A 15462-nucleotide genomic window follows, 5' to 3' on the forward strand; every position below is an offset into this window, starting at 1 on the left:
TCTCCACTTTGGGCTGAGGCACAACAAGGGATCCAGCTTGTGAGGGTTTCTGCCACCCTAGGCCGCTCACGGATTCTTGTGAACCAGGCTGCTCCTTAGCAGCTCTCCCTGGGGAGTGCTGAAGCTACTGTCTGGCACTGTTTTGCCCCCTAGCAATGTTCCCACTGTTCCCCTGCCCCCATCATCCCCAAGCACTGCACTCAGCTGGGATTTCACCTCCTCTGACTTTTGCAGGCCTGAACCTGGAATCCCTGATACCCATTTTCTCTTCTGGATACAAACCCTAAACTATCACCAGGAAACCATTTTAAAGTGCTCACTGCCTGTCCATTCTGGAAGAAGAAGAATATGTTCTGATAGTGAAGGCAATGGAAAACAAGAAACAACAAGGGGAATGAAAAAGCTAGCACCAGCTATCATCAACCCCTGCCTAGGGGTCGCCCCGTCATCCAGGTATTTGTGAGCAACTAGCGTTACAGGAAGCAGCGCACTAGCATTACTGGTCCCCAGTCCTGAAGCTCTCTGTGGAGGAGGACTCTTTGCTCATCCCTGCTAGTTTCCCTGCCAGTTTTTGATTATCTTTCCTGGCGGTGACTTCTGGGTCCTGCTTCTGCTGGTTCTCTGCCCAGTGGTCCTCAGAAAAGGCTGGCTGGGACAGAAATACAGTAGCTAGCCCTTTAACTTTCCAGGCACCTTATGATTGAGCTCACTCCTAAGCTGGTCTCCATAGACACATGAGGCTGTATGGACTAGGATCCTCCATTTATTTAAGGGCCAGCATCGAGTAATGGCTAAGACCATGCCCCTGCAAACAAGGGGGTTCCCCAAGCAAGGGCTAGGCCCAGCTCTACTTTGACCAACAGAGTCATAAGGTATTGCCCACCTGAATGGCCTTCCCTAATTTCCCGGCAGTGTCCCCATACTTGTACCTCATGTTCCTGTTACCCTCACAATGATTTTGAGAGGTAGGAATTAGCAGCCCTACTTTTATAAAGGCGAAATTGGGGCCCAGTAGTAAACAGGAGGCCTCTCATGGCAAGGGAAGGGCAAGGCCAACTTTCACCACAGTAGCAGACACAAGACAAGAAAGAACCACGGACCAAGCAGGGTCTACCACCTGCCCCAGGGAGCCGAGCGCCTTCCTCCTACGTCTCTTTCCTCTCCACTCGACTGCTCTTAGGCTCTCCCTTCCAGATGGCACCCTTTTTAGACTTTTGGATAGAATGTTCAGCCGCTCTCTGAAACAACATTATACAAAGCCATGTTTTAAGCATGGGGTGCTGCAAGGCATTTCTAGCTTCCATCCCTCACCCTTCCCAGGACTGCCTCTGTGGCCCCTAGTTCAGTTGACCAGCTCTATATGTTCATGAGAGGGTGGGACAGCTTTGTCAGAAGAGCCATGCTCATGTCAAGGGTGTGTGTGTTGTGTGTAGGGGCCAGTGAGGCTGGGTGGAGAGGGGAAAGGCGTTTTGTGTGGAAACAGTGGACAGAATTAACAGTAAACAAGCCTCACCCTCTTCAGAGGCTTATGGATTCTGCCAAGTCCCACACTGATGCAGTTATCCGCAAGAAGGGCTACTCTTTAGCCAAAGTGACTAGAGTTTCCAGGCCCCCATTTGCCTTGGGAGGGAGGAGTCTTAGCAATGCTCTTGCTATTGGAGCAGTTGCAGATGTATTTTGACAAGTTATTTGTGGTCCGCTGTCTCTTTCCACTGTAAATTCTCAGTCATTCATCCCCTTGTCCTGTTAGATTGGCTGTAGGGGAAGGCAAATCTGAGGAATCATTCTGTGTGGCTTTAGTGGGACATCTCTGTACTTTGAAGTCATCTGTCTTCATAATCCTCCCTTTACACGAGGGAACTAAGACCAAGGCCAATGCCCAGTGACACAGGATAACATCTATGTACTTTGAAGTTGTCTGTCTTCATAATCCTCCAGTCACACGAGGGAACTGAGACCAAGGCCAATGCCCAGTGACACAGGATAACATCTATGTACTTTGAAGTCGTCTTTCTTATGAAATTACTGGAGTTCCCTACTTGCATAAAGAGCTTCAAGGACATACCTACTATAGAGGAAAAACCAGAACTGTCTCTCTGTTCACTATAGGAAATACTACAAAATCACTGACACAGTTAGAAATAGTCTATATAGCTGCCCCACCAAAAAGAGGAATATTTTAAAAGAATATCCAAAGTGTATCTGGCATTTTTATAGAAATGTCATATTTCTTTTTCCTCCCTGTGATTTTTCAGCTTTTTAAATATGTAATTTCTAAGCCTGTACTGGAAGATTGTTCTAGACGTTGAGCACTCAGCTTTTTCTCTTCAACTGCATTTTCACTCAAGAGTCTCCCCTCGGTGCTCCCACTGGCTTAGCCCCTAACATTGACGGCCCTGTCCTAACGCCATGCTGTGAGCTGCTTTTTACAAGACTATCTACTTCACCACATTTCAATTGTTAAAATGACGTATCTTTCCCAGAGCTTACTATGAATTACAATCCTCCAGTCACACATGAGGGAACGGAGACCAATGCTGAGGGTGACAGTATTGAAGGTGAGACAGCATGACATGAGATTATGTGCTTTTTAAGGCCATTCTAATTGGTGACAAGAAATGAACCAAAATGCCTTGGTCCATATGGCTTCATTCTAAAGACCTCCTGGCTCTGTTCAAGACAGAGCTGAAATGACCTGCCTGAGATCACTCAACTAGTAAGTGGCAGACCCTTGCTTCAAATCTAGGGGCATGGATTAATAAGGGGACTTTGGCGAGTAGAGAGTAAAGAGACCAGTACCCCCTCAATCTGATGAATCCCTCTTGGCAAATGGAGGAGGAGGAGGAGGAGGAGGAGGAGGAGGAGGAGGAGGAGGAGGAGGAGGAGGAGGAGGAGGGAGACATGGTAGCGGCAGGACCCACAGGTTGCCTTCAAACCACTTCTCTTCAGAGTGGTTCTCAAAACCCGCTGAGTGGGAACTGATCCCCAAATCAGATACTAAACCGCTCTCAGTATGTCACTAGGTCTCTGAAATGACCCTGGGAAGGGAATAGCTCATTATTAGGGGAAACAGAGCAATCTTAGAAAACTTTAGTAGGAGTTCAGTGACTTCTCTATTAGGGTGTTCCCAGCAGGAGACATTCACCTAACGGCCCGGCTGGGTCACCAAGGTGCCCTGATAAAAGATGTACAAAGCATGAACATCGAGATGGGAAGTCCCACAGTGGCATTGGGGTGCTTCCAATAGAGCCAAGGACACACTTAAGAGCCCTGTATGGTTCTAGACGGAGCCTTCGTGGTGGCTTTCACCCTCTCATTGGCATCCGGCCATCTTTTCCCTCCTTCCCAGAGGTAAATCCCACAGCTATCGTTGAATTTCAGTGTGATTGTTAAGCGGAAGGTCCAAACACCACAGAGGGAAACCAGCCGCAAAGAGAAAAATCCCCTGACTTCCCGATGCTTCGGAGCTGAGCCTTTGGTTTCAGTTCTAAGAACTTTTCTGTTAGCCTTTCTGCTCTTTCCCGATCCCGTCATGGGCTGCCAAAAACACTTTACTGGGCTGGGAGAAGAGGGCGAGCACTGCTTAAGCTTTGCCAATGTTTTCCCCAATCTCTGTTTCTCCTCCCACCTCCCCATCCGTCTTCCCATCTCCAGCGATCCTGCATAGTAGTTCCTTTGAAAGGACCAGCATGAGACCAGGCTCCCAGGAACAGTCGGAGACGCAGGCTCAGCTGGAGTCCTTCATCCTCATCCAGCCTTCTGCGATTGACCAGCTTCTGTCCCTCCCTCTGTTTCCCTAAGCAACCCTCCCAACCCAAGATGCAGTGGCCGCTGGAGGTTGTGGCCGCTAGTTTACCGCCCCTAACCGACGGTCCCACGCCCGTTGCCCACGTGAGCAGTTGCCAAGGCAACTAGCATGTAGACCTTCCTTCCTGGAGTGCAGGGTGAGGCTGGCCACCTTCGAAATTGCCGCCTCCCAGCACGCTTTGCGCGGTGACCTCTAGGAGGAAGGCGGTTCCCAGAATGCCCCTCGCGGAGTGGTCCTCTCACAGACCCCCTTGTGGTATGCTTAAGAGACTGGAGTTTTTAGCATTGGACGAATGTTCACAATTCTTGCAGCTGGTTTCATGGTTTGTGTTTGCACTGGTCTCTGAGGTATATCCATGTGATGGGAGTTGACGTTGGCTTAGTGTTCACACGACAGCAATTTGCACTCAGTTGTAATGAGCATTTAGCGTATATCTAATGTTTTAATGCTTTAATGATTGTAATATCATATTGAGCTTGCCAGGCAGATACATCTACATCACAGCTCCTGCATCTGTGAGTCAGGGAACATCACAGAAGAGGGCAGAAAGATTGAATGCCAGGAAGTCTGATGTGAAACAGTCTCTCGTAGAAATAGTTGCACAAACAAGGCTGGAATGATGACAGTATCACTGAGCATGTTAATATTGAAGGGGGAAAGTTTCTCGGGTCCCACCACTAGACAAAGAACTATAGGCAACTACCCACTGCAGAATTGTCAGCCTGGAAAATTTATACACACAGACAACAGAATAGAGCCAGCAGGTTTACACGTATCTGCGCGCACACACATACACATATATGTGAAATTAGATCTTTTAATTAGCTTATATAGCAGTTAGTTCCCATGTGGGTTTTCCATATAGCACATGCTCTCCTCCCCTTTCCTCTAACTCCATCCCTGCTTAAAGTCTTAGCCTCCTGTATCCCCTGCTCTTGATGGTCATTTCTGATTCACTACTCTTTACCCCTTAAGATCTCTCCCCTGCCTTCTTGTCAAGGGCTCTTTCTAGCTTCCTCATCCCTAGAACACAGACCTAAAAACTCAAAGTGCCCCACATACGAGATACAGATATAGGAAGTGAAAATTCAAGGAGTTTGTTCTGTACTAACAGAATTACTTACGCATGATGGGCAGACAATTGGACAGTTCTTTGGATTCCACTGGCTTGCTGTTGAGAGTGTGCTATTAATGGGAAATAACAGTGTGCGTCAAGCCTTGTGTTATTGCGTTATTAATGAAAGAACTTCTTTCTCTGTGTATCCTTGGCTGTCCTAGAACTTACTCTATAATCTCTGTTCTTGGGAGTCTGAGACAGGAGGACAACTATGAATCTGAGTCTAACCTTAGGCTATATAGAATGCTCCTGTCGTATAACAAGAACACTAACATCAAAAAACCCAAAGCAAGATGGCTCCATGAGTAAAACGTGTTTCCCATGTCTATGTACAAGTCTAACAACCTGAGTTCAGTCTCTGGAACTCACAGTGGAAATGTGTCCTCCACTTGTGGGCATGGCACACCCACACAAGCCATACACAATACATACACAATAATAAAAACAATAAAGCCCCCAAATAGCAAAACCCAGTTGGAGGCCCTCTCATTGAGCTATCCCCAAGGGTTCTCAGGAGATACTGCTCTGTCATTGCTGCAACTAGAGAAAGCTGAAGGACATTTTCAGGATGATGATAAAGCCCTTCCCTCCCCTGCCCTCCTCTCTTCTCCCCTGCCCTCCCTCTCTCTTCCCTTTTTCTCGTCTCATCCAGAAATATGAGCCAGCCCCTCCCAACTCACATAAATCTTCATATACACAGAACATGGGTGTGCCAGGATGACCCTACAGGGTTCTATCCTATTGTCCATACTGTGGTCATTCAGATTTGTATGACTCTGTTTTATACTTGGCACATGCTTTCCTACTGAGCCACACCCCTGCCCCTTTCAAGCTTGAAGAGCAGGGGGAGCCACCAGCATGCTGAGGTATTTTCTTTTATCCCCAACCAACATGTCATCATGAGCACAGAATTGAGGCTGTGCAGTTCCTCTAGGTTTCTGCCTCATTCACCAGAAGTCACAGTTCGCTTGCAGGAGTATAAAGCTATGTTCTGATGTTAATCAAGCCCCTTCATGTATATGGCGGTTTAGCTCTTTCAAGTCTTTAACCCCATCTCTGTCCCTGAATGTGTCCTCCCTTTTAACAGGAGATGCTCTCCATCTCTGTGCTACCCAGAGGCCTGAGATGTCTTTCATAGTGCCATAGTCTCCATGAATAGGTGTTTTCTGTTTGTTGTCTTTTGTGTTTGCTTCAACAAGTGTGTGCTGTGCTGTGAATTCCGTGTTCTTCCTAAGCTAAGGGTGTGCTGGGCCACCGAGCCCCACTCTGTGACACACCCACCCGCACACCTTGCCCATGGCCAATTCTTGGATATTATAAATCTGGTGTTCTTTTTCCTGCAACAACTGGTTCTCGATTTCAACTTTGCACACTCATTCTCCATGGCTCTTTGCCAGGACTCCGTTGCCACAGACCCATGTCAGCACGTTTCAGGACTGTGCTCTGGAACTCATCCATTCCCACCACGTCAGCAAATTAGCTGTGCCACTTGTTTGTCCTTTATGGCACTGCACACGCCTGGCTTCATTACTGTTTGGTTAGGGATTTTGTTTGTTTGTTTTGTGGTGTGGAGTGTTGAACCCAGGGCTAGGTTCATCAGTGCTAGGCAAATGCCATGTCACGTAGTAGCTGCTGATTTTCTTTCATTCTGTCTTTAAGATAGGGTCTCACTATGTAGCCCAGGCCAGCCTCAAAACTGTGATCTTCTTGCCTCAGTCTCCCTAATGCTGGGATTATGGGCTTGTATGGAGGCTCTTAAAATTTAGACTTTAGTCCCTGCCCTTAGATCATCTAGATTTTTTTAAAGTCACATTTTTTCTTCCCCAGCTGCCCTGACTACCACCACCTGCACTCTCTATTTGAAAGTATCTATCTCTCATGTCTTTTCAAAATTATCCCCACTCTATAGCCTCAACTCGACCTCTCCTCATTCTTTCTCTTCTCCTGGAACTTCAATTAGACATGTTAGATCCCATTCTATGTGTCTGTCTCTACGTTCTCTTCTCATAGTTTTGATTTCTCTCCCCTCGTGGATGCTACATTCTGGGTAGTTTCTTTACATCTGTCTTTTACTTCATTCATTACATCTGGTTTATTTATATATTTATTAGTTTTTCCCCTTATTTCTAGAAGTGCTACTTGTTTTTGTTTTGTTTTCAAATCTTCAACGTCTTTTTGAGATATTTGAAAGATACATCTTGAATGTAGGTTCCAGAGGGACACTGAAACATATGGAATTTATTAGAAGGGCCATGACATTAATGACTTCTCAATAATATTTTAAAACTGTATGTATTTTTTATGTGTATTTTACCTGTATGTCTGTCTGGCACCAAGCACCTGAGATGCCTTAGGTGGCCAGAAGAGGGCATCAGATTTCCTGGTCCTGGAGTTAAGTCAGCATGTAGGCTCTGGAAACCAAAGCCAGGTCCCTGGGAAGAGCAGCAAGTGCCCTTAACCTGTGCCGCATCTCTCGAGCCCCTAAGAATTCTGTTACTGATACCTCCAACAGTCTGTCTCAGTGTCTGTTCTGAACCCATATCCGAAACCTTGCAATACTTTTTGTTTCTTGCCCATGGTTTTAGCTCCACACTTTGGATTTATATGTATCCAGTGTTTTAAAAATTTTAACACCATTGGGGCTTGATTTCTACCTTTCATCATACTACTGATGCTTAGTCATCTGGCTTATTTTTCCTGAAGATTGTGACACAGATATAAAGTCTTAAGTGGCTGGCCAGTGCCATCTCTAAACCCAGCCCATTGAAAGTGAAGGCAGGGACATATGGATTCTAGGCAAGTTGTGCTACGTGTTTCAACAAAACAGATGCAGATTGTATAGAAACATCTGGAATCCTGTGAGGCTTGGTCAAAGGATGGTTATGTAGAGATCCCTTTCAGAAGAATTTGTGTCTGCTTTTGTACAGTCTTCCCCCGGTACCACATCCAGTTCCCTGGCTCTGGTTCCAACCCACAGCTTCCATAGGTCCTGTCATGCTAACTGGCAAATGTAGGGTTTGCTAAGTTGTTAGGAAAATGCACAATGAGAAAAATTGTCTTTGCATTTTTATGGTTCTAACACTGTGCCTGTGATAGAATTGAGTCATAGTGACTAGTGTTTAATTTCACAGTCGCCAGAGGTGTGATCTCATTGCATCAAAGAGAAACACAGCTTCTTAGCTTTGGACTGGTGAACATGTTAAAATCCAAATACGTTAAGGCTGCAGAACAGAAGCCTGAAGAAGAGAAGATAACGTGGAAAACAGGTGGTCCTTAACGGGAGATGCCCTTTTGGACTTTAAGAATGAAGTCGTATGCTAAAGAGCAACGTGGCTGTGTCAGTGTCTGTTCTGCTGCTGTGACAAACACCACACTGGAGAGAAATGGAAGAGAGCTCATGTTGGCTTATGGTTGCCGAGGGTTTGAAGCCATAACGGTGAGGGAGTCATGGCAGTGGCTGCTGAAGCAGAGAACTGAAAGGTCACCCCTCCAACCCCTCACGGAAGGCAGATATTGAACTAGAAGGGGGTGAGGAGATACGCTTCCAAAGCCAGCCTCCAGTGATGTGCTTCCTCTGGCAAGATGCCACATGGATTATGTAACCTTGACAAAACATGGACCATCAACTGGGGATCAAGTGTTCAAATACATGAACCTCTGGGGGGCGTTTCTCATTTGAAGCTGCCACACTGGCTGTAGGTATCTGATCAGCAAGATGAAAACTGTTAATGGTCAACGGGGAGGGTGGCAGAAATACGGGCACTTTTTCGGTCAAGATTCAGGCAAGAGTTTAGTGGGAAAAGCCATCAGAAGAGAGGGAAAGAGTGAAGAGAGGACTGAGGTCGTCAAACCAGCTTCTTGCCAAGGTTGGAGGGAACTCTAGGGACAGTAGCAAAGCAGGTGGCTGAGCCCGAAGGAGGAGGGTCAGGCAGGGTGGAGGCCTTTCAGGGGTCCATCCGTCCATGAGCCATATCTGACCCTGTAAGTGAGCGGTGACGGCTAGCCTAGGGGAAGCCAGTGCATCACGACCTGAAACAGACAAGGTCAGGAAGCTTCTAGGGCCCCACCAAGTCAGAGGGTACTTCACCTCCTTGGATGGAAACATGCTTCTTGATTCGCCTTCTCTTCCAACTGGAATTTGCACAAGTACGGCCATGAGCCCTCCAGGCCATCAAAGGGGCTCCTCTGGGAACAGCTTTGTGTTTTTCAGAATTCTATTCCTCAAAAAACAATACCAACTTATTTAGGAAAAAAAAAGGGATCTGGCTTAAAACTGGTCAGGTTGTGGGGGAGGTGTTGAAGGGCCACTGGAGAGAGCCACACTTTGAGCCTTCTTCTGTCCCCACACAATGCTCCTTTTCTCTGTGGCAACTTCTGCTCAGCCCCCATTCTGGAAATGTCACCAAAGGCTACTCCAGCTGTCTTTAAATTGCAAGTCAAAACTGTCAAGGTAAGTAAACCTGGTGCTCCCTGGGCTTTGGTGGCACACCTTTAATCTCAGCACTGGGAAGACAGAGGCAGGCAGGATCTCTGTGAGTTGGGAGGCCAGCGTGGTCTATAGATCAAGTTCCAGGACAGCCTCCAAAGCAATACAGAGAAACCTTGTCTCGAAAAAACAAACAAACAAAAAATCCTGGTGCTGTGGCTAATGCCTGTAGTCCTGGCCCTTGGGAGATAAAACAGAGGAACCAGGAGTCCAAGATCACTCTGGGCTACATAGTAAATCTCAAGTCAACCTGGACTACACGAGACTCTGTTTCAAAAACCCCAACCAACCAACCAACCAACCAACCAACCAACCAACCAACCAACCAACCAACCAAGTCAATCAATAAAGCAACCATAAATATTTCCTGCGAAGTCAGGCAGGATGGGTCTCACTTGGAGTTGCAGCTATGCAAGAAGCTAAGGCAGGAGAATCAATGGAGCCCAAGAGTTTGAGACTAGTCTGGGCAATATAACAAGACACCCAGTGTCCAAAAATAAGCAAATAAGAAGATGGAAAGGAAACTCCTAACGAAATATTCTGGTTCCCCATGTGGGCCACAGGCCACAGCTATTCTAAAAGATTCAGATAAAGCCAGTGATCAGTGGATCAGTGATGGATTATCACTGTGGAAAATGCTACCTCGGGTGTGTGTGTGCTGTGACTACTCCCAGATCTCATGGACTGAAGGGGGAGATACAGTGTTTGCAGACGATCTGCCCATACATGAGGCAGCTGAGCTACATAAACGGTTCTTCTTCAAGGCTAGGTTTCTAGCAGCCTGGGACATGCTTTACCGTTTGGAGACAGATACCCTAGTAAGCAGCCTCTACAGGAAACCAGAGTTTGGCTATTTCCTGTCCGAGTGACACTGAAGTTCTGGGCTGGATCTCTGACATCACAGCTCTATAGAGCAAAGTGCTGCCCTCTACCCGAGTGCCCAATTCAGCCCTCCCCTTCGTGCAAACTCCTCCAAAGTAGCACCTTCCCCAAGAGTGACAGGCTTCAGTTGTGCAGGAGGGGAAGGCAGCAGGCTTGGCCAACTGAAGGTGGGTTGAACAGCTGTTAGCGGAATCGCCTACACTTCCTCCAGCTCGCTTATTCGGTCCATCCATACTATCTGTGCCATTGCCACCATGTTCTTGGAATTCTACGTCAACATGCTGTCACAGCCCAGCCGCGCCATTTGTATCTTCGCCAAGAAGAACGGCATCCCTTCGAGATGCACACGGTAGAAATAATCAAAGGCTGGCCCACCAAGCCTGGTACCTATACCACTAGACCATGTCCCACCATCATCTCACCACTCAGCACCGTCCACCAGGGAATGCCCTCTTTGGAGTGGCCTTACACAGTTAAGAGCCTTCTCCAAACTTGAATTCTGCTCTGACAAGGAAGATAGGGTGGTACTTTCTGCCCTGGGACTTAGGGGAGAAAACAAAAGATTTGCAGCTCCTGCTTTGAAGGTTCAAGATGTTTAGTTTCACAAAATCCCAGAGTCTTTTCGAGGAAGAGACACGCAGCTGAACCACCTCTGTGCAGCTGGTCCCGGGCCAGTCCGGGTCTTGGCCGCTTTGGCCTTGCTCTGGGAGGGGACTCTGATTGCACAGGGAGAGGGGAAATTCAGAGGCACTGCCTGACCCTTGAACATATTTTCTGGCTTCTTCCTTCCAGGACAGCACTTGAGCAAGCAATTCTCCCAGGTGAAGTGTCTGCGGGTACTTCCTGTCCTCAAAGATGGAAACTTCGTGTGCAGCAATAAATAAACCCAGAGTCCATGCCACCTGCTCTTAAGTCCTGCGGCTCCGGGGGTCGGGGGCAGGGCCCTGGCAGATGCCCACCCCAGGCCATGAGGGAGCCTGGCTAGAGCAGCAGGTCTGGGATTGAGGCTAGAATGATTCTGGGCTGATCCAGCACTCTCTTCCCAGTCTCTGTCCCGTTTCTTCTGCTGGGCCCCCACCCCTACCCCCTAGGCCTCCCCACCATGACTGAGGGGTATTGGAAGGCAACAAGGGAATGTTTGTCCACGATTAGACAGCATAGAGATTCAATAACGGAGGCTAGAGGGAGTTTCTCCTGACTTCCCAGATGCCCCTGACTAATCTGTCAAGGCTTGCCCTAGGGACCAGAGAAAGGGTCAGGTCTCCAGGTGCTGGCGGGTTCTCCCATTAGAGTGTGGTGGCTAATGACAGAGGACTAGAGGTCTGTTGGATGGAAATGATGGCTGCTGGACTTTCTGGTAGAAACCGGAGGATATGGTTCTCCTTTGGCATGTTCTAGCGGCTCCACAGATGAATGCCTGTCTCACGCAGGCATTAAGGCCCCAAGCATCTTTTTCTAAACTGTGCAATCTCAGTGAAGTCACTTAACTGTTTTGAGAATTAGCTTCCTCGTATGAGAAAAGGATCGCGTCTGGACCTTGTACAGAGGCTGCTGGAGGACCATACAGATGAAGCCTCAAGAGGCAGAGAGCAGAAGATCTGGCCGGTTGCCAGTGTCAGGACATGAACGGAAGGGGAGAGCTGGAGGACAGAGCTCGTGCTGCCTGCGTGCCTGTGTGTCCCTGGTTTCCATGCACAGCACTGCAGAGAAGATGGAGCAGAGACAGGGATAGGGGATGAGACAAGACTAGAAGGGACTGCTTCAAATGTGAGAATCCCCGAGGCCCCACTGAAGAATGGGAAACAGCCAAGGCCCTTACAGCCCCTCTGGGCATGGTCCCCAGCTTAGCCATCCTGACTTACCTGTGTTCCAAGTACCAGGTGGCAGATCACTGGTACCCAGCTGACCTGAAGGTCTGTGCCTGAGTCCATGAGTACCTAGGCTGGCATGCTGATAGAATCCGTGGTACCTGTGGAGTGCTCCTGTGGGCCAAGGTATACATGGTCCCCTGGGGAGGGATCGAACGTTGGGAACCCAGTAAGAATCAAGGTTACATACTGAGTACTTCTGTTGTTCTGCCTGAGTGACTTCTTTCTTGCCTGGGTGGGAGGCAGCTTCTGGCTACTGTTGGGTCCTGGAATGGGTCACACTGTCTGGACCTCCTGTGGGGCTGTGTCCATGATGTCTGTGCTGAGTTGCCAGCAATGCAGTCTCATTAACTCTCCAACTCTCACTTTTTTGTCCCTGTAGCCAGTGGCTCTTGGCTATAATCTGTTTGAGGGAAGGCCATGACCGACAGCATGGCGAGAGCGGGTGGAGGCATTCTTAGGTACTGATCTGTGAGCAGGCTCACAGTGCCATCACGAGCATACTGGACAGGCAGTCAAAAACAACAACAACAACAGCAAACAATACCAGAGGCGTCCCTCCCCCCCCAAACTCATCATACCATGCTGCTTTGAATTGCTAGGATTCCCTGAGTGGTCTGACCAGCAGTATCTTTTCTACTTGTCCCAGTCCTTTCTGCCCCCTTCCCTGGCTCTGGGACGAACTTTGCACAAAAGGGACACCAAGTATTCTTACCATGCTTCTCTTGTTGGTATACAAGACCAACAAGAGGCCAAAATCAGTTATGCTAAAAATCAGTAACACAAAGAAAAACAAACCATTCAATAGTTGCTACACATCTGTATTTTATTATAAAAAGGTCTATTTTAAGGCATAAAGAGTTATTGATTTTATGAAATTGTCCTATAATATGTATGTCTCAGTAAACATTATGGATAGTTAAAGGAAAGTCACAGATAACAAATCCATATAAAATTATTACACAAGCCAGAAGTTAGTAAACAACAACCTATTCAGAGATACAGATGATCTTTTTACAAGAGTTGGTCTTTGAAGTATAGGACACAAAAGATTTCTTTGGGCAAACACTCCTAGCTTTCCAGAGAGTTCCCTAATAACAACAAACAGTAGGATTTATCTACATTGTTATGCAAACCTCCATGTGTGTCCACGAGGGGCGGGGGAGGGACACTCACAAGAGAAAGGATTTAATATAAAGAATTAAGAGGTCGACCAGATGGATGGATCAGCCTGTAAGGATACTTACAACCAAAGCTGACAGATAACCTGTGTTCCATCTCCAGAACCCAAACAGTGGAATGAGAGAACCAACTGCAGCGAATTGTCCTGTGACTTTCACAAGTGTGTCATGGCATTCCTATAAATGTAAAATGTAATGTAGAAAAAAGTTATTAACAAGATATTAACATACTTAAAGACAGGTAGCTTATCACAGAAGTCACCATTGCAGGAAGTCAGTGTTCCCAGGGCTAGGGAACCATGGGAAGACACCTAGGAGCTAAGAGGGGAGGAGAGGGGAAGGAGGGGAGACTTAGAACTCAGGTTTCTGGGAAGCATGTTGCTCAGATCTTTGGGCATCACCTTTGGAGTCATGTCCTGGAATCCAGGAAATTCTTCACAGTAGGGTTGATGGCTGGCAGGGATGCAAGCCTTGAATATGGCAGTATATAATCACTGTGACATAGCAGAGGCCCTAACAACCTGCTCTGAATTATCCTGCCCATCTCAGTGTTTATTATTATTGGTGAGGTTGAAGATTAGACTGTCACAATTATTGCTTTCTCTTCCTAGATAGAAATATTAGGTACAAGACTTAAGCTTTCCAGCTTAGGACAACTCTGTAGTAAACTCTGTTATGCCTTTACCCTAGGACTGGATATGTGGTTCTTACCTTTTGCTCTAGTTGCTTCACTGGTGATAAGTCTTAAATGTGTTTGTTCTTACTTTTCCTTCTCCTAGAGCATACTTGATACTTACTATCTTTGTATATAGTTTTGTACCAAGTCTAAATCTTTTTCTTTAGACTAAAAGGGGAATTGAAGTGAGAGATCCAACTAGCCTCACCATTTGTGCATGGCCACAGGTGAATACATGAGCGTGTGAGATTTGGTCTGGGGTCCAGGACAGGCTTGCTCTCTCTTGGTTCCGGTCGGGTCATGGAGAACAGCTGGGCGTTGATCCTCAGAGCTAGAACTTGTGGGTTATCAGTTTCTCATGTAAGTGACTTCTCCCTGAATAAAATTAACCTATAGTATCCTTGTCCCATGTATCTTAATCTGTGCATCTGCAAGCTGGCTTACAGTTTCAGAGGTTCAGTCCATTATCATCACAGTGGGAAGCATGGTGGCATGCAGACAGACATGGTGGCGTGCAGACAGACATGATGCCGTGCAGACAGACAGACATGGTGCCGGAGAAGCAGCTGAGAGTTCTACACCCACATCCACATTGACAGGCAGCAGGAAGAAAATGACAACACTGGGTATGGCTTGAGCATCTGAGACCTCAAAGCCCACCCCCAGTAACACACTTCTTCCAACAAGGCCACGCCTTCATGGCTACAGGTCTCCCTGGTAGGTATGATGGTATTCATGGAACCAGTATAAAAGGCCTTCATGCCTGCATGCCAGCAGCCATGGGCTATAGCCTCTCCATAGCTTGACCTCAGTTGGCTGTTGGATGCTGGGAGCTGAAATAGTCTAGGAAGTTCACAAGTTCAGACTCTAGCCCCAGTGAACCCATAGGGCTTGGCGCAACCCTCCACTGGCATAGAAGCTGGTGCAGTGGCTTCAGAAGGTGTTCGTTGAAGGGGAAGTAGCTTGCTTTCTGCCCTGAGTGATGTGTTACAGACATGCTCTGAGCTCTCTCCTGGTCCTTTGTCTTACATTGTCCTGTGGAAGTGAGGTCTGGAAAGACAGGACATCTTCCAAGATTATTGTGATCATCAACTTGACAAGATCTAGAGTCACCTAGGAGACATGTCTCTGGCCATGCCTGTGAGGGATTGTCTTGACTGGGTACACTGAAGTGGGGGAAACCATTCTTTGGGCTTGGGTCCCAGAGTACAAGAAAATAAATGTGACTGAGCAGCAACGTTCACCACTCTCTGGTTCCTGACTCTAGAAGCGATGTGGCCCCCTGCCTCGAGACCCTTCCTCTATGGCTTTCCACCATGATAGACTATGAGACTAAGTAAATCTTTTCTGGTCAAGTGTTTTACTGCAGGAAAAAGGAAATTAATTAACATAACCATAAAGCCTGAAGCCACACTGTGGCCTCATTGTGCGTCTTTAGTGACCT

At 47.3% G+C, this 15462-nt stretch overlaps 1 pseudogene; it reads left to right on the top strand.

The window, feature by feature from the left end:
* Positions 1-9493: 9493 nt before the first annotated feature.
* LOC101833838 lies at positions 9494-14416 on the top strand (annotated as a pseudogene).
* The last annotated feature ends 1046 nt before the right edge of the window (positions 14417-15462 follow it).

This window comes from Mesocricetus auratus, unplaced genomic scaffold, assembly GCF_017639785.1.
Source record: "Mesocricetus auratus isolate SY011 unplaced genomic scaffold, BCM_Maur_2.0 Super-Scaffold_100027, whole genome shotgun sequence".
NCBI classification, from domain to species: Eukaryota; Metazoa; Chordata; class Mammalia; order Rodentia; family Cricetidae; genus Mesocricetus; species Mesocricetus auratus.